Source organism: Protopterus annectens, chromosome 10.part0, assembly GCF_019279795.1.
Source record: "Protopterus annectens isolate FY-2018-M chromosome 10.part0, PAN1.0, whole genome shotgun sequence".
NCBI lineage: Eukaryota > Metazoa > Chordata > Ceratodontiformes > Protopteridae > Protopterus > Protopterus annectens.
This window is the reverse complement of record NC_056744.1, coordinates 1,153,577,671-1,153,601,404: the sequence shown is the minus strand read 5'-3', so window position 1 is coordinate 1,153,601,404 and position 23,734 is coordinate 1,153,577,671. Positions and strand designations below refer to the sequence as shown.

Genomic DNA, 23,734 nt, shown 5'->3' with positions numbered 1-23,734 from the left:
GGCATTCATTTCCACACCCATCATTCTATTCTCTTATTTCCCACTACACAAAATTCATACTGTATTGTACTGAGATGTGGTAGGGACATGCATTCCTGTAAATTCACAAGAAAATACAATACTTAATGAAAACTCAGGACATCATCCTCACTTGCTACAGAGCTACATGTCTGGATATTCCACCTGCTCACACTCATGACAGCAAGGTGCTACTTCTCAAAATTAAAGCAAGGAACAAAGCACCTCTATCACCTGAAACACACACTCTATACCATCAACTGCTCCTGAATCAATCAGCATTGTTAAGGTATTGTTTAAATATCAAATGTGAGTCAATTTCTACTAGGAATTTTTAGTGGTGAGTATACCCAATTTTTACTAGCTGTCTGGTGTTCTTGGAGATTTGTTTACTCACTTTATTAACCTTTAACTGTTGTTCATGAAGGCATTATTATATTAGACATTACTGCAACTGCAGCCATGGCAGCAACAGCAGCTGCATTCAGGGGATGAGAACAGGAAATATAAGAATCCAGAAGTGTACCCTCATGTATTTGTGGGTTACTCATTCTCTAAATGTTACGCTGTGATGTAAAATGACTTATGTCAAGACCAGCAAATTGGTCACTGACAAAAGATGGAGAGAAACAGCACTCATCCAGAAGGCTTAGTAAAACTGACTTGTTTTACTTTACTAATATGTACAACTACTGCTGGGGAAAAATCCAAAGGCAACTAAGTTATGGTTCCTCAGAGTATTTGGCTGCATACCTCCCTTATGTATTTATTTATTTATATAAATGTATTATTAAATTAATAATTTAATTCTCAAATAAGTTTGTAGATTACTGTAAGGTAGGAGCAGTCATTGAATCCCCAAATGACTTAGCCATCCTGCACGAAGGTTTGTCTCAAATAAAAAGCCTGGTGTCAAAATCATGATCTGAAACTAAATGTCAAAAAATGCATTACTGTATCCTTTGAGAAGTCATCTACCCCAGGGAACTACCACACTGATAATACACCCCTAAGAGTTGACCCAGTTGTCCAGGATTTGGAAACTTATGTGGACAGTGACCTAACTTTTGACCAACATGTGTCGACTGTAAGAAAGTCCTTCTACACTATACAGCTCATAAACAAAGGGACTGTGTCTAGATCTTGGAATGTCACTGTCCCCCTTTATTCAATCCTCATTAGGCCAATCACTGAATATAATGCCCCCTTGTCATGTATCTGTTCAGGCACATGCAACAACTGGAATGCCCACAGAGGTATCTTACTATAAGGACACAAGGCTTAAACAAAAGGTCTTATATGGACCGACTCAAAGCCCTGTCACTGTACTTAGTATCCTACAGACTGCTAAGAAGTGACCTGTGTCTGGCATACAAAGTAGCCTCTGACCCATTACTGACAACATGTCAAATGGCATTAGAAATACTCAGTGGAGGGATCTAACAGCAATAGAACGGTCTGGAGGTACAATTATACTACCACTGTGAAACAGACTCCCCATCCACATAAAACAAAGTTCATCCCTGTCCATATTCAAGTGGGAAACAGAAAATACACCCCAGGACTGTCCCCCTGTATTACTAATGGACAGAAGCAGCTCCTAAATGCTTTACCCCATGTATGGGTCCCCTCATATTGTTTATGGTATGATCCTAGTTATTCTCATTAGGATTAATATATAATTAACCATGGCACGGGTAATGGAATGGATTATTTTGAGCACAAAAAGTGAAACTGGTTTGGCTTAAAATGGCCCACATGGGCAGCTGGTACCTACTTATGAAACTATGATGACCAAGCTGGTCGAAACCACATTTGAAAATAAAAATGCTCATCTAAAAAAAATAAATGCCATGGTAAAACTGCCTCTTCATTGAACATTGCTGCAAACAGTGCTGATGCGGAATAAAGAAGAGGTAACTTTACTTTTTATTCTTTGTCTACCAGCTGAAGATTCAGTATGTTGAAACTACTAGAGTCAAGTGAAGTCCATCATGTCTCACAGCACAGAAAAGAAAAAGGTAAACTAGTTTGTATGGCAAGCATTAACAAAACTAGGCCATCATGCAAAAACTACACGATGAGATAAGAGAATTCAAACAGTATTACATATGTTTGCAATTTTTTGAGTTGACAGACTTTGGTCCTCACACTGCCACATAGGTTCATAGGTTCATACTAGGCTATCTGCCCGAGGGCATTTACAAGCCTAGCCCATAGTTTTGTGGCTTACGCCACCCCTTTAGTATGGGGAACTATACCCATTATTTTGCTGTGCCTCTGTTGAGCAGTGACACTGAGGTAATCCCTGGGGTATATCTGCGATCTCCCATCCATTGGTCAAGATTTCTCTTGAACAAGGCCAGCGAGGTGCTCTGCCTCACATATACCGGGATTTTATTCCACAGCATAGGGAGTCTTTGGGTGATGAATCTATCCCTCCAGCACGTCCTATTAATATTTACTAACAAAGACGGAGAAAGTACAGTTTTGTACCTACCATAAATGTAGATGTTCGAGTGTTCACCCTGCTGCAGTCATTACACTTGGGTTATCCTGTCGTCAGGCGGTCCCGCAGTCGGCCGGATTTCCAAAGTCTTGGTCCGACGTCGGTTGCAGTCGCCTCATCCCTGACGTCAGTGTGCCAGGGGGTACATATATTGCAACAGACGCCATTTTCTTCAGTTTTTCTTACCCCAGATGTCAGGTGCCTCCAAAAAGGTGATCCAAATTAGTACCAAATGGTGTGAACACTGTACAAACACAAAATCCCTTCAGCTATAAGCAAATACATCAGTAAGGCATAGCAGAGGATTAGCCAGTAGATCAGAGGGGTTGGAGGGAGGGTAACCTGGACTGCAGCAGGGTGAACACTCGAACATCTACATTTATGGTAGGTACAAAACTGTACTATGTTCATCGTGTTACCCTGCTGCAGTCATTACACTTGGGTTGAGTCCCAAAGCTAAGGTAGGGTGGAGGCATCATAGAGGGTTAGTGGAGGCAATGAGGCCCTGCAAAACTGCAGTGGCGAAGCCTGCCCTGGACTTAGAATAAAGAGGAAAGTGATAGTGTTTGGTGAAGGTGTGCACTGAACTCCAAGTTGCAGCTTCTAAGATTTCCTTGGTAGGAACCCCCCTGAGAAAGGCTGTAGAGGTAGCTGTTGCCCTGGTAGAGTGGGATCTAATGGTAGGGTGAACTGGTTTCCCATGATGGGTGTAGCAGAATCGGATGCAATGGCCTATCCATTTAGAAATGCTTTGCTTGGATATGGCCTTCCCTTGAGAGGCTGTAGCATAGGAAACAAAGAGCTGGTCAGTTTTTCTGAAAGCCTTAGTTTTGTCCAAGTAGTAACGAAGCTGCCTGTGAATGTCCAAGGAATGCAGGAGTCTCTCACCTTTGTTTTGTGGATTGGGGTAGAAAGTGGGTAGGTGGATGGTTTGATTTAGAGCTACACTGGAAACCACCTTAGGCATGAAGGAAGGATTAGTTCGTAGAGAAACTCTGTCTTGATGAAAAATGAGGAAAGGTTCCATTCCCTTAAGTGCCTGCAATTCTGAAACTCTCCTAGCAAAAGTTATTGCCAGGAGCAGGGCAGTCTTCCAAGATAGGAACTGAAGGTCTGCAGAAAAAGCGGTTAGCACAGCGCCGGTTAAACTTTTTCTGGCTCCGCCAAGTCTGCTCTTCAAATTTTCCCTTAAGGAAGCTCTACTCTTAGTATAACCAGACTACTTACTATATTATAAGCCTAGCACTTGTTCTCAGTACTTCTTTACTAAGTAAACACTCTCGTACTAAGTAAAGCACTACATCTACTTACCACCCCTGTGAATATCCACTTCCCTTAAAGGTACAGCACTCCCTTATACAGTTCTAGCATGTCGAGTGGTAGATTACTGGCATCGTCTCCAGTTCAGCTGGTCAATTTGGGTATCTTGAGACAATGCTACAATTGTCTCATGTACACAGACAACCCTCTCCTCCTCCCAACACAAATACATGTGAGAGATGCAACTATATAGCCAAACTGGAGGCTGAACTCTCTCAACTCAGGGCTGGCATGACCAGACAGGAGGAGATGGCAACCACACACACAACAATCCCAGTCCCACATAGACCTACCACAACTGCAAACCAAACACATAAAAACACAAAGACATACTTGGAGGCTCTAATAAAAAACTTACCAAAACAACAGAGGCTCCCAAAGCAGACATCCAAAAATCCACCACCTCAAAACAAAACACATGCAACACATACTTCAATAAATCAGTGTGTCGACCAATCGCAGCCCTTAAGGCCAAACACCTTGCCTGATACACTAGTAATAGGTGACTCCATAGTCAGACACACTGATGTCCCACTGACCAGGCTGAACAAGGAGAAGGTGACTGTGAGCTGTCTATCGGGAACTAGGATCCGCCACATAACACACGCACTCAGGTCACTCCAAAGCAAGTACAAATATGACTCCGTCATTGTCCATGCTGGTGTGAATGACCTGAGACGTACCTCCCTGGACTACATGAAAAGAGACATAGAGGAGCTCTCTGATTATGTAGCCCAGGCTGGTATGACCCTGACCAGCATCTTGCCCTCACCAAGAATGATACCACAATACAAAGACAACATGATCAGCTTTAACAATTGGCTCAAGTACTGGTGTCATTCTAAGGGGATCCAATGTCTGTCTGCCTGGGACGATATGCTGGACAAGCCACGCTGCTTCGCAAGGGATGGCTTACACCTGTCACCACTGGGCTTCTGGATATTGGCTAAGGCTCTTGCCACCCCCATAGTGCCTTTTTTAGGCAAGGCTCAAAAGACAAACCCACCTCCTTAGAAAACAAAATTGGAAAAAAACTAAGGGTAATGCTGCTCAACGCCAGAAGTCTAAATCTCAAGATGCAAGCACTTGATGCACTCCTCAGCATGGAGAACATCGACATCTGTGCAGTAACTGAAACCTGGTTCAAGGCTCCTGAGAGCACCCCAGCGCTACCAGGCTATACCTCGTATCATGCTTTTCGCCCCCAAAACCCGGGCCGAACCACAAATGGAGGGGGAGTGTCCATATTCATAAAGGATACCCACACCTCCAGGTTAGTAGCAACACATGAAGCATCAGAGACCATACAGGTGCAACTAACCACCCTCCCAATCTCAAGAACCCCACTCAGCCTTCCTGAAGACATTGGAGGATATGAATGTATCACAAAATGCCATCATACTGGGAGACTTCAACTACCCAAACATAGATTGGGTACATTATTCTAGCCCTAATACCCTAGCCCAAAGGTTCCTGGAATTCATAAATTCAAATGCACTGGAACAACTAGTCACCTCTCCCACTAGGGGAGATAATATACTAGACCTGATCATCACAAACATGGGGACAAAATGCTCCACCGAAGTATACCCTTCACTAGTGAGATCTGACCACAAACTAATCACCCTGGATATACATATCCCACCTCCACCCCCAGCACAAAAGACCACAGTGAAAAACTTCTCAAAAGCAGACTTCACGCTTCTTAAGACTGAGATGGTATCCATTAAGCCCACTGTGCCAGTGGATACCACATCCCACAATGCCGAATCCTTCACAAATGCTTTCTATGGACATCTCCAAGAATGCATGGATCATGCAATCCCAAACAAATCCAAGTCCCTCTCCACCAAATGTAAGCGTCCTGTCTGGTGGACCTCAGCCATAAACAAACTGTATAACAAAAGAAGGAAGCTACTGCACGTCAGAGCGAAATCCCATGAAGGGAAGACATCTCTGATCAACATTAGCAGAAAACTACGTTCTCTCATAAAAACATCCAAGGCATACTTTGAGAGAAACATCGCTAAGGACACTAAAGATAAAGTACAGTTTTGTACCTACCATAAATGTAGATGTCCGAACTGGATAGCATCTGCAGTCATAACAAGTGGGTTGTCCTGTCGTCAGGCAGCCCTGCAGTCGGCCGGATTCCAAAGTCCGGGTCCGGCTTCGGCTGATGTCGCACTCCACCCGACGTCATCTCTGTTGGTCTTCGGGTATAAAAGCATCAGCCGACGCCATTTTCCTCAGTGTTTCTTGCCCCAGATGCCAGTAGCCCTCTTGCAGGCTAAAATTTGGATAGATGCCAATGTTTCCAAATAGATAGAGGTAAACACAACAATAAGCATATATGTACATATATACAAACAAATACACCATAAAAGACACCTACCTAAACAGCTAGCTATTAGGAGGGTAAACACCCTAGGAGTACCACAGAGGGGAAGGAGGGAGGGTAATCCTGACTGCAGATGCTATCCAGTTCGGACATCTACATTTATGGTAGGTACAAAACTGTACTATGTCCTTCATGGATGCATCTGCAGTCATAACAAGTGGGTAGAATACCATAGCCAACTAGGGAGGAGGATAAAAGTAGATTATGGTGTGTTTAGGATCCCTTGCAGTACAGCAGTGGCAAACCCTGCTCGGGATCTGGAATATAGAGGCAAATTATAATGCTTGGCAAATGTACGCACGGAGGTCCAAGTAGCCGCCTCAATAATGTCTTTGGTTGCCACTCCTCGTAAGAAGGCTGTGGTAGTGGCTGTCGCCTTGTAGAATGAGGTCTTATGTTCTGTGGAATTGGTTTTCCATGGAAGGAGTAACAGTATCGTATGCAATTTCCTATCCATTTGGAGATTGTCTGTTTGGAAATAGCTTTTCCTTCCCTTCCTGTTGCATAGGCTACAAAAGTTGGTCAGTCTTTCTGCTATTTTTTGTTCTGTCCAAGTAGTAGCGTAGCTGTCTATGTACATCCAAGGTATGCAGTATTCTTTCCCCTCTGTTTTGTGGGTTGGGAAAGAAGGTAGGTAGGTGGATTGCCTGGTTTAAAGACACTCTGGATACCACCTTGGGCATAAATGTAGGATTAGTCCTCATGGACACTCTATCTTGGTGAAAGATTAGGAAGGGTTGCACTGCCATTAAGGCCTGTAGTTCTGAAACCCTCCTTGCTGAAGTAATTGCTAGTAGGAAAGCAGTTCTCCATGACAGGTGTTGTAGGTCTGCTGTTGCTGCTGGTTCAAAGGGTGATAGTGTCAACTTTTCTAGTACAAAATTTAAATCCCAAGCTGGTAATGGTGGTTTCCTTGGAGGTTTTACATTCTTGATTCCTCTGAGGAACTGCCTGAGCAAAGGGTGCGAAAAAACAGGTGGATCAAAGCTGTATTCTGCTGAAATAGCTGATGCATGTATCTTGATGGAGGAGTAGGACAGGCCTGAATGAAGAAGTTCGGCCAGATACTCCAGAATGTTAGGCATATCTATGTTTGACACATCTTTTCCTCTTTCCGTACTCCAAATGACAAACCTTTTCCATTTTCCAGCATAGTTCCTTCTTGTTGAAGGTCTGCGTGCTTCAAGAATAATGTCTTTAACTCTTTGGGAAAGTTCTGGATTAGCTGCTGCTATGTGATGTTCCATGCAGTCAGTTGCAGCGTTTTAGGTTTGGATGTATGATGCTGTAGTTGTTCTGAGTTAACATCAAAGGCATCAGGGTATTGGCCACATATTGTTCGAGACATGCTCTTCAGTAGTGGGTACCAGTGTTGTCTTGGCCAGTTTGGAGCTATCAGGATTATCCTTGGACGTTCTTCCTTGATTTTTAGTAGTACCTTGTGTATCAAAGGAAGAGGTGGGAATGCATATGCTGTTAGGCCTTTCCAGTTGAAGGAGAGTGAGTCCACTTTCCATGCTAGTGGGTGGAATGTCCTTGTGCAGAATTTTTGAGCTGGTGATTGAGAGGTGATGCGAATAGGTCTATCTGTGGCATTCCCCATTTCTTTGAGATGGTCTTGAAGATGTCCGGGTGCAGCTTCCATTCGTGGGCATCCGAAGTGGTTCTGCTTAATATGTCTGCTAGAGTATTGTCTTTCCCGGTACAAATATTGCCTGTAACTGAATGTTGTAGCTGAGTGCCAGGGTCCACAGCTCCAAGGTCATTCTGCATAGGGGTATGAATGAGTGCCTCCCTGTTTGTTGATGTACCACATGACTGTGGTGTTGTCTGTCCTTATCATCAACTGGCCCTCTTTGAGAAATGGTTTGAACTTTTGGATTGCCAGTTTTACTGCCAGCATTTCTTTTAGATTGATGTGCAGGTGAAGTTGATCCTGTGTCCACAATCCTTGCACGCATTTGTCCAGCATGTGGGCCCCCCATCCTAGGTCTGAAGCGTCTGTTGTGATGGTCTGGCTTGGTTGACATCTGCGAAAGGGTAGGCCTGGGTTTGACTAGCATGCCTGAGCCCACCATAGGAACTCCTGTTTTAAGCATGGAATTAGTGGGATTTCTGTTTCTAGACTGTGTCTGTGTTGGGACCATAAATTCTTTAGGTACCACTGTAGTTTCCTCATATGTAGTCTGGCAAATGGGACCAGGATTATGCATGATGCCATGAAGCCCAAGGCCTGCAGAACTTTTCTTGCTGTTAACTTGTTCAGTTTTGTTAGTGCCAAGAAGTAAAGAGGAAGTTCTTTTGTTTTTCTGTAGTCAGGAATGCCATTTGTTGTACTGTGTCCAATTCCGCGCCCAAGAATGTCCTTGTTTGGGATGGTATCAGCCTTGACTTTTGTAAATTGACTGTGTATCCCAGTCCTTGTAGCAAGTAAATGACCCTTTGTAAATCTGTTGTCAGCTTGCTTTTGTTGTCCCTTGTAGCAGGCAGTCGTCCAGGTATGGGTAAATTTGAATTCCTGTAGTCTGCAATGGGCGATTACTGATGCCAGGCATTTTGTGAATACTCTGGGCAGTAGATAAGCCAAAGGGCAATGCTGAGAATTGATAGTGCTCTGATCCTGCAAGAAATCTGAGGTATCTTCTGCAGATTGGTCGAATGGGGACGTGCAGGTATGCCTCCTTGAGATCTAGAGTTACCAGCCAAGACTCCTTGCCCAGCATGGGAAGAAGTTGCTGTAGGGTCAGCATTTTGAATTTTGGGACAATGATGTATGTATTTAAGGTGGACAGGTCGAGAATTGGTCTCCAACTTTTTCCTTTCTTGGAACTAGGAATAGTCTGGAATAGAACCCTTTCCTTGTTCTGCTGTTGGCACTCTTTCCACAGCTCTCATGTTTGCTAACTCCATTATCTGGTAGAGCCTCTGTTTTTGATTTGGAGGTAGATTTGGCATTCCTCTTTTGACTGGTAAAGTGTGGAAGTGAAACCGGTAACCTTGATCTATGGTTTGTAAAATCCACTTGTCTTTTGTTATGTAGTGCCAGTTTTTTGAAAATAAGGTTAACTTTCCGCCTAGAGGAGCTGCTATTTGTTCCCTGGTAGGCGGATTTAGGATTAAGTCACTGTGTTTGTGCTGATGTAGTGGCAGTGGCTGTGTCTGTGCCTCTGTTGTTACCTTGCCACTGTCGTCCTCTGTAGGCACCTCCTCTGGATTGGTTTCTGCCTCTGGAACGCCTATTCCTGCCCCTTTGAAATTTTGTGGAGTCAGGAAAGGACCAATCTTTGGCAGGCCAGTTCCTGCTAAACCTTGGGGGTTGAACCTGCAAGAAATCTTTAACAGTTTGAACAGATTTTGCCTTTTCTTCCATTTTCTTCATAACCTGCTGGGCAGGTGTACCAAACAAACTTGTCTTGTCCATAGGAGTATCTAGCAACTTAGCTTTAACATGATCCGGTAAAGCTTGTTCCTTTAGCCATGCATGCCTTCTTATCACTGTGCCTGTCATGGCTGATCTAAATGAAGCCTCCAGTGCATCATAGCCACATTTTAAGGAATGGTTGCTAACCTGTTGTATGTTATTTACCATCTCTAATACATATTTCTTATCAAGGGATTCATCAGTGGTTAGTTTTTTAGTTAACTGATCAAGCATAAACTCTTGGTATTGTATCATGTGAAACTGACAGTTTAAAGCTCTAGCTGAGAGAGTAGCTGAAGTGTAGACCTTTTACCCCATCTGTCTAATGACCTTGCTTCCCTTTCAGAAGGAATAGGGTTTTAGCTGTGGTCGCTACTGCCTTGGGACCCTGGGATATAGTTTCTGGGTCTGCAAGTGGGGCCTTGTAAAGGTGGTGATGAGTATCTGGCACCCTGTAAAATCTGTCTGGTTTGGCAGGGGCTGGGGGTAAAGAATCTGGAGCGGAGCAAACATCATTGAAAGCATCATCCACCACAGAGAGAACAGGAGGTATAGCTAAGGGCCTGTGCTGTGGGAGGTGCAGAAAGGTCCTAAGTCTTTTCTGGAGTCTGAAAATCCTGTTGCTGCCATTGAACTGTTCTCGCATGGCATGCAAGGTTCCCCAAAGGAGAATTCTTCTGGTGGGGAAGCAGCTGGAATGGATTCTTCAGCATCAGAATCTTCAAAATTGGAGAAGGGAGCCTCTGGCTGGTCAGTTATGTCTGATTCATCAGCAGAAACATCAGAAGACACTGGCTCAGGGGCTCTACCCTAGGTCTCTTCTCTGGGGCTGAGAGGCCCTGTCTGGGTGAGATTGAGATCCTCTAATTAAAGAAATTAAATCTTCTGCCAAAGAAAGCATTTGAGAACTAGAAGAGGGCCTGGATGTGGGGGGTTTAACAGGCACTGTTTTAGTAGTCTTGGCTGCTTTAGCCCTGGCGAAGGCCTTAATGGACATGGCTGCTGGGGGCCTAGCAGCACCACGCTGGGGTAGAGACATCCAAGGGATGGTGTCTGATAAGTCAACCACCGTAGTGGGTAAAATTTCAGAGGTCGATTCGAGAGTTGTAGCAGGGGCCTCAGTTGTAAGAATAGGTTCAGCTGTACTTTGATCAGTTTTCTCGGAAACCGAGACACTCGCGGTTTGCTTTACCGTGGTTTCGCCGAAACCGCTGGACCGCGAGTGTCGGTCTTTATCTTTGCGTTTTTTGGTAGATTGGGTAGTCGGAGGATCCGACGGCATAATGTACGCAAAATCAGAACCGAAAAACTGTTCTGCAAACTCCGACCGACACCTAAGCGCTCGTCGGTTGAAAGAGGCACAGGCCGAACAGGCTGCTACGCCGTGGGCTGGGCCTAAACAAGGCAGACAGTAAGAGTGGAAATCTTTATGAGGTATTTGTTTCCCACAGGTTAAACAATTGTTAACTTTTTCTGACATCGGCTGAGGCAAGAAAGAGTCCCCAACGGGGTACTTAGCTTTAGAAGTCTTCGAAGTAGTATTCGGTAGAAGTAATCTCTGGATCCGACCGACCGGCACTTGCGAACAGCTTCTGCTTCGGGCGCCACGCGGCAAGAAAGACTGAGGAAAATGGCGTCGGCTGATGCTTTTATACCCGAAGACCAACAGAGATGACGGGGGGGGGAGGGCGACATCAGCCGAAGCCGGACCCGGACTTTGGAATCCGGCCGACTGCAGGGCTGCCTGACGACAGGACAACCCACTTGTTATGACTGCAGATGCATCCATGAAGGACATCCACAAAGCCTTCTTCAGCTATGTTAGAAACCTGGGCGGAAACCCTCAGATATGCTCAGAGTTGGTTCACAACAACAAAAAATACACTGAACCCACAGATATTGCTAACATTCTGGCTGACAGGTTCAGTGCAAATTTCTCCCCTCCTTCACCCCCAAAAGAAGAAATACTTATCCCAGCTGAATGTAATCTCCCTGTCATCTCAGATGTCCAAGTGAGAACCGCCCTAAACAAAGCAAAAAACACAGCATCAATGGGACCTGATGGTATCCCGGGTGCGTGTTACATGAACTCCAAGAGGAGCTAAACCCACACATAAAATGCTATTTAACCTTAGCCTTACTTGGGATATGTACCTGAACACTGGCGACAGCAACAGTGGTCCCACTCCACAAGGGGTGCCTCTACAGACCCTGGAAACTACCGCCCCATAAGCTTAACTAGCCTTGTCTGCAAAGCTATGGAAAGAATCATTATGGAACTCATAAACAGAGACATAGGGGACCTACAGACACTTGACCCCACCCAGTTCGGCTTTGTAAAGGGCAGATCCTGCCTTTTAAACCTGGTTGACTTTTTGAAACAGTCACTAGAGCCATTGATGAGGGCAAAGCAGTCCATACAGCATACCTGGACTTGGCTAAGGCCTATGACACAATACCCCACTCAGGCATCATAGATAAGCTAAACAGCTTAAAAGTAAACCCTTATGTCACTAGATGGGTTGCAAACTGGCTAAAGGACAGAACCCATAAAGTTAAAATCGCTGGAGCAATGTCAGACTCAAAGCCAGTCACAAGTGGTGTCCCACAGGGATCTGTCCTGGGACCCCTCTTGTTCGGCATTTATTTCTCAGATGTTAAAGCAAACATGGGAGGGCTGTGGCTGACAAAGTTCGCAGATGACTGCAAACTAGGCGCCATAGTCGATACACCAGCAGACACACACATCCTACAAAAAGGCCTCACTGAAACGGACAACTGGTGCCGTAGTCACGGCCTTAAACTAAATGCCAAAAAATGTATAGTCATCCCTTTTGGAAAAAAACAAAGTACCCACAAATTATCACATAGACAGCAACCCACTGAGTACGGAAAAAGTAATCAGAGACCTAGGGACCCAAGTAGACAGCGACCTCTCATTTGACACCCACATTGCCAAAGTGGTTAGAAAAACATTCTACCTTGCACACCTCATCATGAAGGGATTCACATCCAGATCCAAGGATGTCATTGTACCCCTATATTCCTCCCTCATCAGACCCATGATGGAGTACAATGCCCCATTTGGTATGTACCTCATCCGACATTTGCAACAGCTGGAGAGACCACAAAAGTACCTCACCAAAAGGATCAAGGGTCTCCAACATATGTCTTATTCTGCCAGACTAAAGAAACTTCAGCTCTATTCAGTAGCATACCGCCTGCTCAGAGGTGATCTCTGCCTGACGTACAAGGCTATGTCCAATCAGGATCTGATGGACATGCTCCACCTCAAAAAATCCAAATCCATCAGGACCACGAGAGCTAAAGACTTAAACCTTGGCACAAGTATGAATAGGACATGATGGAGGGATAGATTCATAACCCAGAGGCTTCCCATGCTTTGGAACAGGATCCCAGTTCAGATAGGCAGAGCCCCTCACCGACTCTTCAAGAGAAATCTTGATGAGTGGATGGGAGATCGTAAGTTTACCCCAGGGGTCACATCTGTGTCACTGCTAGACAGGGGCACAGTAAACTAATTCTATTATATAAGGGGACCTTCATTGTGTCACTACTAGACAGAGGCACAGTATTCTAGATTTATTCTGTACATTTTTGTACCATTTCATGGGGTGGCAAAAGCCACATCACTATGGCTAGGGTTACAAATGCCCCAGGGCAGATAGCCTAGTACTATACTATGAAACTATGAAACTAGGTAACGTTAGTTTTTCCAGAACAAAATTGAGGTCCCATGTTGGTGTAGGAGCTCTTCTAGGTGGTCTAATGTTTTTTGCCCCTCTGAGGAACTGCCGTAGGGGAGGATTTGAAAATAAAGGTGTATTCGTGTTGTAGTGAGCTGAAATAGCTGAAGCATGGATTTTAATTGAGGAGAAGGAAAGTCCTTTATGCAACATCTCAGCTAAATACTGCAGAATGTGAGACATGAGGCTGAGTTGTGTCTTGGCCTTTAGCTTGGTTCCAAGCAGAAAACCTTTTCCATTTGTCCGAGTAAGCCTTCCTGGTGCTTGGCCTCCTGGCTTCTAGAATAACATCCAGCACTGCTTGTGAAAGAGGGGCTGGTTGGATGCTTAATTGATCTGCCATGCAGCCAGGTTTAAGGTTTTGATCTGGCTGTGTAGAATCTGCTTGTCTTGCTGCGTGAGAAAATGAGGCATTTGAGGCAATATCCATGGTGGGCTGTGAGCCATATTCTTCAATAGCGGGTACCAGTGCTGGCGTGGCCAGTCTGGGGCTATGAGAATCATTCGAGGTTTCTCCTTTTTGACCTTCAAAAGAACCTTTGTGAGAAGAGGTAATGGAGGAAAGGCATATGCTGTCAGGTTTTTCCAACTGAAAGAGAGAGCGTCCACTTTCCAAGCTTGATGGTGGAATGTCCTTGTACAAAATTTTGTCAGCTGGTAGTTTTGAGGACTGGCAAACAGGTCTATATTTGGTAGGCCCCATCTTTGAGTTATTGTAAATATTTGTGGGTCTAGCTTCCACTCGTGGGGATCTTTGATGTTTCTGCTTAGGTCGTCTGCCAATGTGTTTTTCTGTCCTGGCAGGAATTGAGCTTCTAACTGGACTTGGTAGGCCAGAGCTGTGTTCCATAAGATTATTGTTTGCCTGCAAAGAGGGTAGGAATGTGTGCCCCCTTGTTTGTTTATGTACCACATTACTGTGGTGTTGTCCGTCTTTATTGCAAGTTGTCCAGGCTGTAGTAGATCCTTGAAGGCTGTCAGAGCTTTCTGTACAGCTAGCATCCCTTTTTGGTTTATGTGCAGTTTTCTTTGTTCTGCAGTCCATAGGCCTTGAATGCATTGCCCTGCCATGTGTGCCCCCAGGCATAGTCTGAAGCATCTGTTGTGATAGTTTGCCTGGGCGGGGGCAAGGTGAAAGGCTGACCCTTGGTGAGGTGACATGCCTGTGCCCATCACAGAAATTCCTGTTGAAGGCAGGGGATGAGAGATATCACTGTGTCCAAGCTGTGGCTTGTTGAGACCATAAGCTTTTTAGGTACCACTGTAATTTCCTCATATGCAGTTTTGCAAATGGTATTATCAGAATGCAAGATGCCATGAAGCCCGAAGCCTGCAGAATTTTTCTTGCAGTTAATTGGGTCTTTGTTGCCATTGTTTTGAAATATTGAGTCAGTAGTAATTGCTTGTCTGGTGTAAGATAAGCCTTCTGAGCCGTTGTGTCCAAGCTGGCACCCAGGAATGTCATTTTTTGTGAGGGTACTAGTTTTGACTTCTTTTCGTTTACTGTGTACCCCAGACAATTCAGTAGTTGCTTCACAAAAGCCAGATGTTGTAAGAGAATGTCTTTTCTTTCTGCTTGAAGGAGGCAGTCGTCCAGGTATGGATATATTTGAATTCCTCTTTGTCTGCAGTATGCAATTACTGATGCCAGGCATTTTGTGAATACTCTGGGCGCAGTAGATAAGCCAAAGGGCAGTGCAGAGAATTGATAATGAGTTGAACCTGCAATGAAACGGTGGTATCTTCTCCAATTTTGTCTGATAGGGACATGCAGGTATGCCTCCTTGAGGTCCAACGTTACCAGCCATGCTTCCTTGCCCAACATGGGAAGTAGCTGCTGTAGTATTAGCATCTTGAATTTGGGAACTTGTAAGTAAGTGTTTAGAATTGAAAAGTCCAGAATTGGTCTCCAAGCATTTTCTTTTCTGGGTACTAAGAAGAGTCTTGAGTAAAATCCTTGACCTTGCTCTTGAGTTGGTACCCTTTGAATGGCTCTCATGGCCATGAGAGCTGTAATTTGTTTTTGAGCCTCTGCCCTTTGATTTTGTGGCAGGTGTGGCATTCCTCTTTTTATTGGCAGGGTGTGAAAGTGGAATCTGTATCCTCGTAAAATTATGTCTAGTACCCATTTGTCCTTTGTGACCATGTGCCAGTTGTCTGCAAATAGTGCTAGGTTTCCCCCAGGGGGGCTGAGAAAAGAGTTTTGTTTGGCCAGCTAAGATGCAAGTCATTGAGTTTGTCTTCTGGTGGGTTGAGACCTGTCTTCTCCTCCCTTCTGGGTTGGAGTGCCCCATTGGCGAGGTTTATACTGAGCTTGTGGTTGTCCTCTGCCCCTTGGGTGCCTGTATTTACCCCTCTGAGGCCTGTCAGTGGCTGGAAAGGACCAATTTTTTGTTGGCCAGTTTCTGCTGAAGCGAGAGTGTTGTACTTGTAGGAAATCTTTGACTGTCTGCATTGATTTTGCCTTATCTTCCATTTTCTTTAAAACTTCTTCTGCTTTAACACCAAAAAGAACATCCTGCTATAAGGGAGCATCTAGTAGTTTTGCTTTAACATGATCAGGCAGACTTTGTTCCTTTAACCAGGCATGCCTGCATATAACTGATCCAGTGACAGCTGCTCTGCAGGAGGCCTCTAAAGAATCAAACCCACATTGCAAGGTATGTTTCCCTACCTGCTCGGTGTTGTGCAACAAATCCTGTACTTCTTTCAATTCAGATTGTTGAGGGAGGGTGGTTATCTTTTGTTTTAACTGAGAGATCAGAAATTGCTGATACTTAAGCATATGAAATTGACAGTTTAGAGCTCTCATAGCTAAAGTGGCTGAGGTGTAAACCTTTTTCCCCCCATCTGTCTAGTGCTCTTGAATCCCTTTCAGAAGGTACTGGATTTTTAGCTATGGAAGCCTTAGCCCCCTTGGGACCCTGGGAGATAGTCTCTGGGTCAGCTACTGGGCTTCTGTAAAGAAAGAAATTTGAGGGAATCAGGTACTCTGTAGTTTCTGTCAGGCTTGGCCGGAGCAGGAGGCAGAGAGTCAGGGTTGAAACTGGATTCTAAATAGACATCATCCACAATGTCCAAAACAGGATGGCTAGAGGTCTGTGTTGGGGGAGTAAAAGAAACTCTCTGAGCCTTTTCTTGGAATCAGAGTAATCCTGACCTTCCTAGTGAAAATGTTCCCTCATAGTGTGTAAAGTTTCCCCAAAAGAGTAATCTTCTGGAGGGGAAGCTGAGGGAATAGAGTCCTCAGCATCAAAATCTTCATAAGGAGAGAAGGAATAGTCTTGGTCCTCAGAGGAATCCGAAGAAATAGACAGTTGATCAGAGGAAGCAGATTCTTCCTCTAGTCTAGGCCTTTTGTCCGGAGGAGGCTGAGAACCCCTGATAAGAGAAATCAAATCTTCAGCCATCTTGAGCATCTGTTTCTTAGGCATAGGGCCTTGAACAGGAGACTGAAGTCAAGCCTTTTTCGGTTTGGAAGGAGTCTTCGACTTGGAAAACGTTTGGACTGTAAGAGTCGTCTGTCTGAAAACGCCTTCAGAAACCGATGGTGTTTCAGAAGCACCGACGTCCTTGCAAGGTAAATCGTCGGTAGGGCCTGAAGTAAAAGGCTGCGTCGGCCTAGTACATTCCGTCAAAATATCTGTAGCGGTTTCGCTTTCTTGAACTGCGGTAGTCAGAGGCTGCGTCGGAGCCTCACTGATAACCGGAGAACCGGAGACTGGATCAACAGAGGCCTCGGAATCAGGCTTAGGCCTGGGCTGTCGATCCTTATCCCTGCGGTTTTTGTGCACGCCGGTAGTCGGAAGCTCCGACGGCATGTTATAATTAAATTTTCTGCCAAAAAAGTGCCGTGCGAAATCAAATCGTCTTTTAATAGTACGTTTATTAAATCTAGCACAAAACGACAAGAAGTGACATCGTGATCTGGGCCTAGGCATGGTATGCAATAAGAATGAAAATCCTTATGAGGTATTTGCTTCCCACAAGAAATACAACTGTTAACTTTTTCTGACATCGGACTGAGGCAAGAAAAGTTTCCCCAACGGGGTACTTAGCTTTATAGAAGACTTCGGTCTGAAATTCGAATTCGAAAATCTCAGGTGTCGGCCGACCGGCACTTGCGAACTGCTTCTGCTTCGGGCACCGCGCGGCAAGAAAGACTGAAGAAAATGGTGTCGGTTGCAATATATGTACCCCTGGCGCACTGACGTCAGGGATAAGGCGACTGCAACCGACGTCGGACCAAGACTTTGGAAATCCGGCCGACTGTGGGACCGCCTGACGACAGGATAACCCAAGTGTAATGACTGCAGCAGGGTAACACGATGAACATCGGGGAAAAAACGTCCTCAACTTAGAACTAGCAACAGACACTTTATTATAAAGATGGCAGAGCAGTATTACGGACAATACTCCTGCACTTAAAAATATTATCACCCCCTATAACAATCCTAGACCGCTTCAATCCTCTAACAAATTACTAATTCAGACTAGCAAAATTAATAACACAGCCGGTGACTCTCTCTTTGCAAACTCTGTAAGTAGACCCTGGAACTCTCTTCCAGCTGATATTACCTTACTTTCCACCTTAGGTCAATTTAAAACTAGACTCGAACAACATTTGGCACTTAACTGGCTATGTCAATGTATCAAGCCTGGCTAACTCTCTCTAGAATGTGTAAAAATGTGTTAACCAGCTTACTGTGTAATTTAATTTAATCCTGACTTACGCTCGGGATTAACTCTAACCTGTGGAACTTGTTTAACTTGCTTACTTATGTAATCACTGTAAATAGTCTGTTTGTAATATGTAATGCTGGTATTATGTAATGCTGTATCTGCTTACCCTTGGAGCTTTTCTCCCCGGGCCTCCGCTGAAAATGGACATGCATCCAGTCGGACTATTCCAGTCAACAAATGTAAAATAAATAAATAAATAAAATTATAAAACAGAATATGTTGCCATACTGATTTTATTAAAGCAAAGGTGGCCCAAAATTATTAATTTTTGTTGATGCACCAAGCTGTTCTTATATACGATCAAAGTCTCATCCTATACAAGTATGGCTTTACAAGCAGTGAAATGATGCCATATATAATAGTGGCTCATGAAAACAACAGAAAACAAAACAATGTGACTTTCCAAGGAAAAGTATCTGTCCCAGAGTCAATTACTTAACTTGAGACTAGAATACTCCATTAATGTTGCTCTGGTCTATATGAGTTTCCTTGTGCTCCTTTGTGACTGAAATGCACTGATTAGTGTCCCATGAGAAGTCAGAAGTCTAGGTCCGCTAACCAAATGAAAAATGAGGATGATTTATGAGTTTTCAATCTTCCCAAGACTTGTCTGACATTCTGTTCTTCAGAGGGGTCACTAATGCTACTTAATACATTTAGTTCATGATTCAGGTAACTAATGCAGTTCAGCTAAGAATATGCAGAAGGTTGTCCATCTATACACCTGTACTAAAGACTACAAAACTGCAACCTTGAATTCTGACCATTTGTCGAACAGTACAGTCACGGATTTGGACCAGATCATACAGTGAGCTGTTAAGACTGAATATAGACTAAACCGTTTGGCCTACATTTATAAAATGTTAGAGGATTCAGAACCTTGCAGCATTATACAGCAATGAAAGAAAAGATCTGCCCATTCTAGTAAAATGTATTAGTTAATTGTCCAGAACAGTGAGAAAATCTTCGCTTAACAACTGCAGAGGACTTGTGCCTCTCTCAAGTGCAACTTCAATAGCAGGTGCCTGTTACATATTACTAGCTTGTACATCAGTGCTTTTGCTAGCATGCTGAATATAGCCAACATTACACTATGGCAAGCTAAAGCAGCAGGTTAGAATGATTCTACTTCATGCAAAATTTGGTTTGATTCTGACAACCCGCATTGGAATATCATGTGTCTCTGAACAATTCTCTCATTGAGATGAAAGCTCTTGGCTACTTATCACCTGAACAGTCTAGGCTAAGAAAGACTAAATAAATAAACAGTGATTGTTACAATTAGAACATTGTTAAGTGTAATAAATATGTTCCATTATGTTAGATAACTACAACAAAATTTGTGATTACTTTAAAGTCAACGTGAGTGCATTTATTTACTTACAATAAATAAATAAATAAAACAAAACTAGAAATTTAAATTAAATGCTTTTAAATACATAATTAATCATGCATTCTAACTGTATGTATCAGACATTGTTAACCTACTGGAAATTTGCTGTAATGGTATTATATAATTTTTGCAAGACTTCACCCAATTACACCCCGATGTGGGGTATTGGTTTCTCCCACAACCCTGCCATTTATGTATACACACTAACTTTGACATCACTGTACCTTAAAGCAGGGGTAAAAGGAGGTGAGGTACAGCTGCTGTGTTACCATACCTATGCATTTTTTCAGCCTAGGTGCAGAATCAGACTGGTACAAAAAACAATCTACAAAATAAATAAAACTGCTGGAAGTATGTAGCTCTGAAGAAAAAGCAGAAATACAGTCACGTGTTAGAGACAACACATTTCATTGTCACAGAATCAACATGATCAAAACCTGCAGTAGACATATGGAAACATTGCCACACAACTTTTTCAAAAGGAATTTACATTATTACACTGTAATTTATGCAAACTGTTCACAGTACTTGGTTTTTAATCATGTGGTTGAGCATCTGTAATCACTTTGCAATTAACCTGACAAGCTCATCTGTCAACAGTCTGTATTAAAACAGAATACTGTACTACATATCTGGGCCCAATACATGTCATAACTCTGCATCTACTTATTAACACAATTTAATTCTTCTGTTTGGATTAAAGTACACAACTGTAGCAAAGGCATTTATTTGAAACGTAGCTGGATTTCATTCACTGAAAAGAACGGTTTAATAATGTTGCCCCATATCCTGGTACACTCTTGAGACTCTGTGGACATAATCTGTTGTTCACTGTAAGGACCCACTGTCCTGAATGACTAGTGCAAATGAGCAACAGCTAAACCATATTAAAAAAAAAAAAAAAAGAAACACTCAGCTGGTCCTTTCACTTTGTTTCCACTGATTTGATTTAATTTTTTTTGTTTTCGAACAAGGGAAGGCTGTGCAATCCAAGTCCCTATGTAATGGTGTGAAATGTGACTGGTACAGCAAACCCCAGGGAGTCAAAGGATTTACAAATTCCACTGCATTAACTATATCTGTAACTCAATCTCCAGCCCCATGGGGCTCATTAGCATTGATTTTTACACAAATCCCCTCTTTAGAAACGTAGGTACAGCAATATCATATTTCATGCCAGAGGGATTAGATATGTAATTGTTCCTCTTTTTCTAGAAGGGAGATGCCTTCTCTTATTTAGTGCATCAAACACTTTTAAAATGGAAATAAATCATTAAATTACAGAGAGGGAAGAAGCTTTTAACCTCCTCCCCTTGCCCCCATGGGAAGTGCTTATCTTTTCCAGCATCCTGTCTGAGGCATTATAATTTTACAGAGGCTGGCTGTGTTAAAATGTGACATAACGTGAGCAACTTTACAAGTAAATAAGGCGGCTTCAGTGCACTGAACTCAAGTTCAAACTGAACTGAAATATTTGTTCTCTTATCACTGTTAAAAACCACCACCAAAAAAATAACCGTTTCTTATAATGCAAATGCCATGAGGCTTCTCTTTTGGACAACATCAAAGTCTGGACATTCTGACATCAGATTATTTTGTTGTCAACATTGTATTAAACAATTTAAAATCATGTCACAACCTGGTGTTGTGCCTGTGTGTGCATGTGTATACTCGTGCTCATTCACGTGTGTAAGTATGCACATGCATGTTTGCTCACGCACATGTCTGTGTGGTGATAGTGCATAGAGTAAAACAATTACACATCTTGCATTTGTTTCCATTCCTGTTGTCCATGGTTCAAGGTGCACACTGAGAAAATTTTCAACACCTTCTATTACCTTGTAACTTACATATGAACAAGGATTAAGCTAGAATATCCCACCTTAAAGCAATGTTACTTAAACAATATTTTACCCCTCACTTGTGATCCATAATTATGCAAACATAAAAACAAACTTTTTTCATGTGGGTAAGTCAGCAGCTTAAAACATTTTTAGAAACTATAAAATCACAAACTCTGTTTGTCTTGGTTCTTTTTGCCTTCACACTGGCTAGACATGGCCCCTTCTTCACTCCCATTGGCTCAAGATGCCTAAATGAGCAGATTCTGACTTAGCTGTTTGCCTTACTGGTGCTGTTTATTTCCTACAGGGATATCAAAACACTTGTGATAGACCCTGCAAACAGGTGTATTCCAAGAAAAGTACCCCGACTTCCTCTTCAGATGCCCTTCAGCAAATATGTAGACAAACAGAGAGAAAGGCACGCATGAGTGTGTGTGTGTGTGTGTGTGTGTGTGTGTGTGTGTGTGTGTGTGTGTGTGTGTGTGTGTGTGTGTGTGTGTGTGAGAGAGACACATTTTCCATCCTCTTACAGCATATCTTCCTATTGAGATTTTCATTTTTTCTCACCTGATGATGGGATCAAGCTACTTCAGCCCAGGTTTTGACTGGCTCTCTGAATGGAACATGTCACTACATGGAGCAGAAACAGGAAAAGAGTTTCCACAGCAACCTACATGCATAAGGAGCAAGAAGAAAAGCTCCTAAAAGTTCCCAAACTGCTACGACAGTGTTGTAAAGTTCTAAACTTATAATATAAGGCCTTCTCTGTTCACATACATACTGTAACTGTAAGTGTTCCCTACGATGAAGGGATCTAGCAAAATTAATGTATAGCAGCTGGAAAGGCAGGGCAGAAGACTAAGACAAAACCTGAGTCAATAGGAAGGGGTACCAAATTGGCAGTTTCATTATCAACAAAAGGCAGAAGGTACAGCATTCACATCTGTTGTGTAATGTTAAAAACTGCAGAACTAAAGATAATGTCGCTGTCTGCAAGTTAAATGATTTGGCCCTGAAGCTGCAGTGCTGGTCCACTGCAGGGTATTCAGAAAAAGCTTAGCAACACAAGTTTACCAGGTAATATAATGCTGAATACAGATTTTCCTACCCCTTTTTTTTTAATTGCAATTCATCAAACTCTAATAGACATGTATTGTTAACAGCAGTCCTGTTGTTTGTCTGAGACTACTTTGCACTGTTAGCATTTTTTTTTTGACTTTTCTCTACTTTTGTGTGACCATGGAGTTGGTACACTTATGGAAGTGTGGGAAATTTGCCCCCCCACACACACACACAAATAGGGGGGTAGGGGACTTGACTCTTGCAAAACAGCTTTTGTAATGTATTTTTTGTGTCCTTTACGAGTTACAGTTCAAACATTTTTTTATATAAGAAGCTGAATATTCTTTGGGCCTTAATTTTATTTATTTATGTCTGTATGTATGCATGTATGTATTTATTTATTTATATTTTTTACCAGTGACAGAACACTGATCCAGAAGGACCTATTTCAGGCTCAGCCTAGAATAAAAAAAAAATGGCCACCATAACACTTATAAAAGCAACAAGTAAAGAGTACTGCAATAATAATAATAAAACTGTACACCATGACAAACTGATCAGTAACAATTAGAAAAGTAAGCGACTTAAAAATAATAAATAAATTAAACAAGTAAGTAACATAAGAATAAAGAACAATAATGTTTTCAGGAGGTATGGTTCTGTATGATGGTTCATTAAGCAGCTTAAGCCCAGGATGTATGACTACTACTGAAGTATCACTAATGCTGAAGAGTCAAGTCTTGGACCTGCTGAATTAGAAAACAGAAAGCTCACATAAGTGCAGTAGATAAGTTCTCTGCTGATGTATTGGCTAAGTATGTAAGTGAGACATAAGTATGTAACTGACTTATTGCTAGTGCATCTAGCTTCAGGGATTGGAAATGATTTTAAGGAAAAAATATTTCTGTGGCCTGATCAGGCTATAATGTGTAGGCTTGGGTCAAAAGTCCTCTGTCCACTATTCACTCCACCCAGATACAGTCTTCACAATCAATGCTCAAAGGAACCAGTCTGTGTTTGTAAGCTTTATTACATGCGTTCAGTTCCCACTGATGCACTTCAGCTAGCTCTCAAACAAATCTGTCATACAAAATTAATTATGTTTTTCTATATTTTTCCTTTGAAATCATTCCTCATTTCAATTCTCTCACGTGGCCTTTTCTAGCATAGCATAATGCATACATAATGTCTCAATTAATTTGTAGAACAACGTGTCCTCTGTTTTTTCTGCATACCGCATTTGTTCTTTTTCTCTT

The 23,734-nt window shown here is 42.8% G+C and overlaps 1 protein-coding gene across 5 annotated transcripts in view; it reads right to left on the bottom strand.

Annotated features, from left to right (window-relative positions):
* Positions 1-23,734, bottom strand: part of LOC122813528 (elongation of very long chain fatty acids protein 4-like) — a 442,023-nt gene that overhangs the window by 159,306 nt on the left and 258,983 nt on the right. The window lies entirely within an intron of this gene.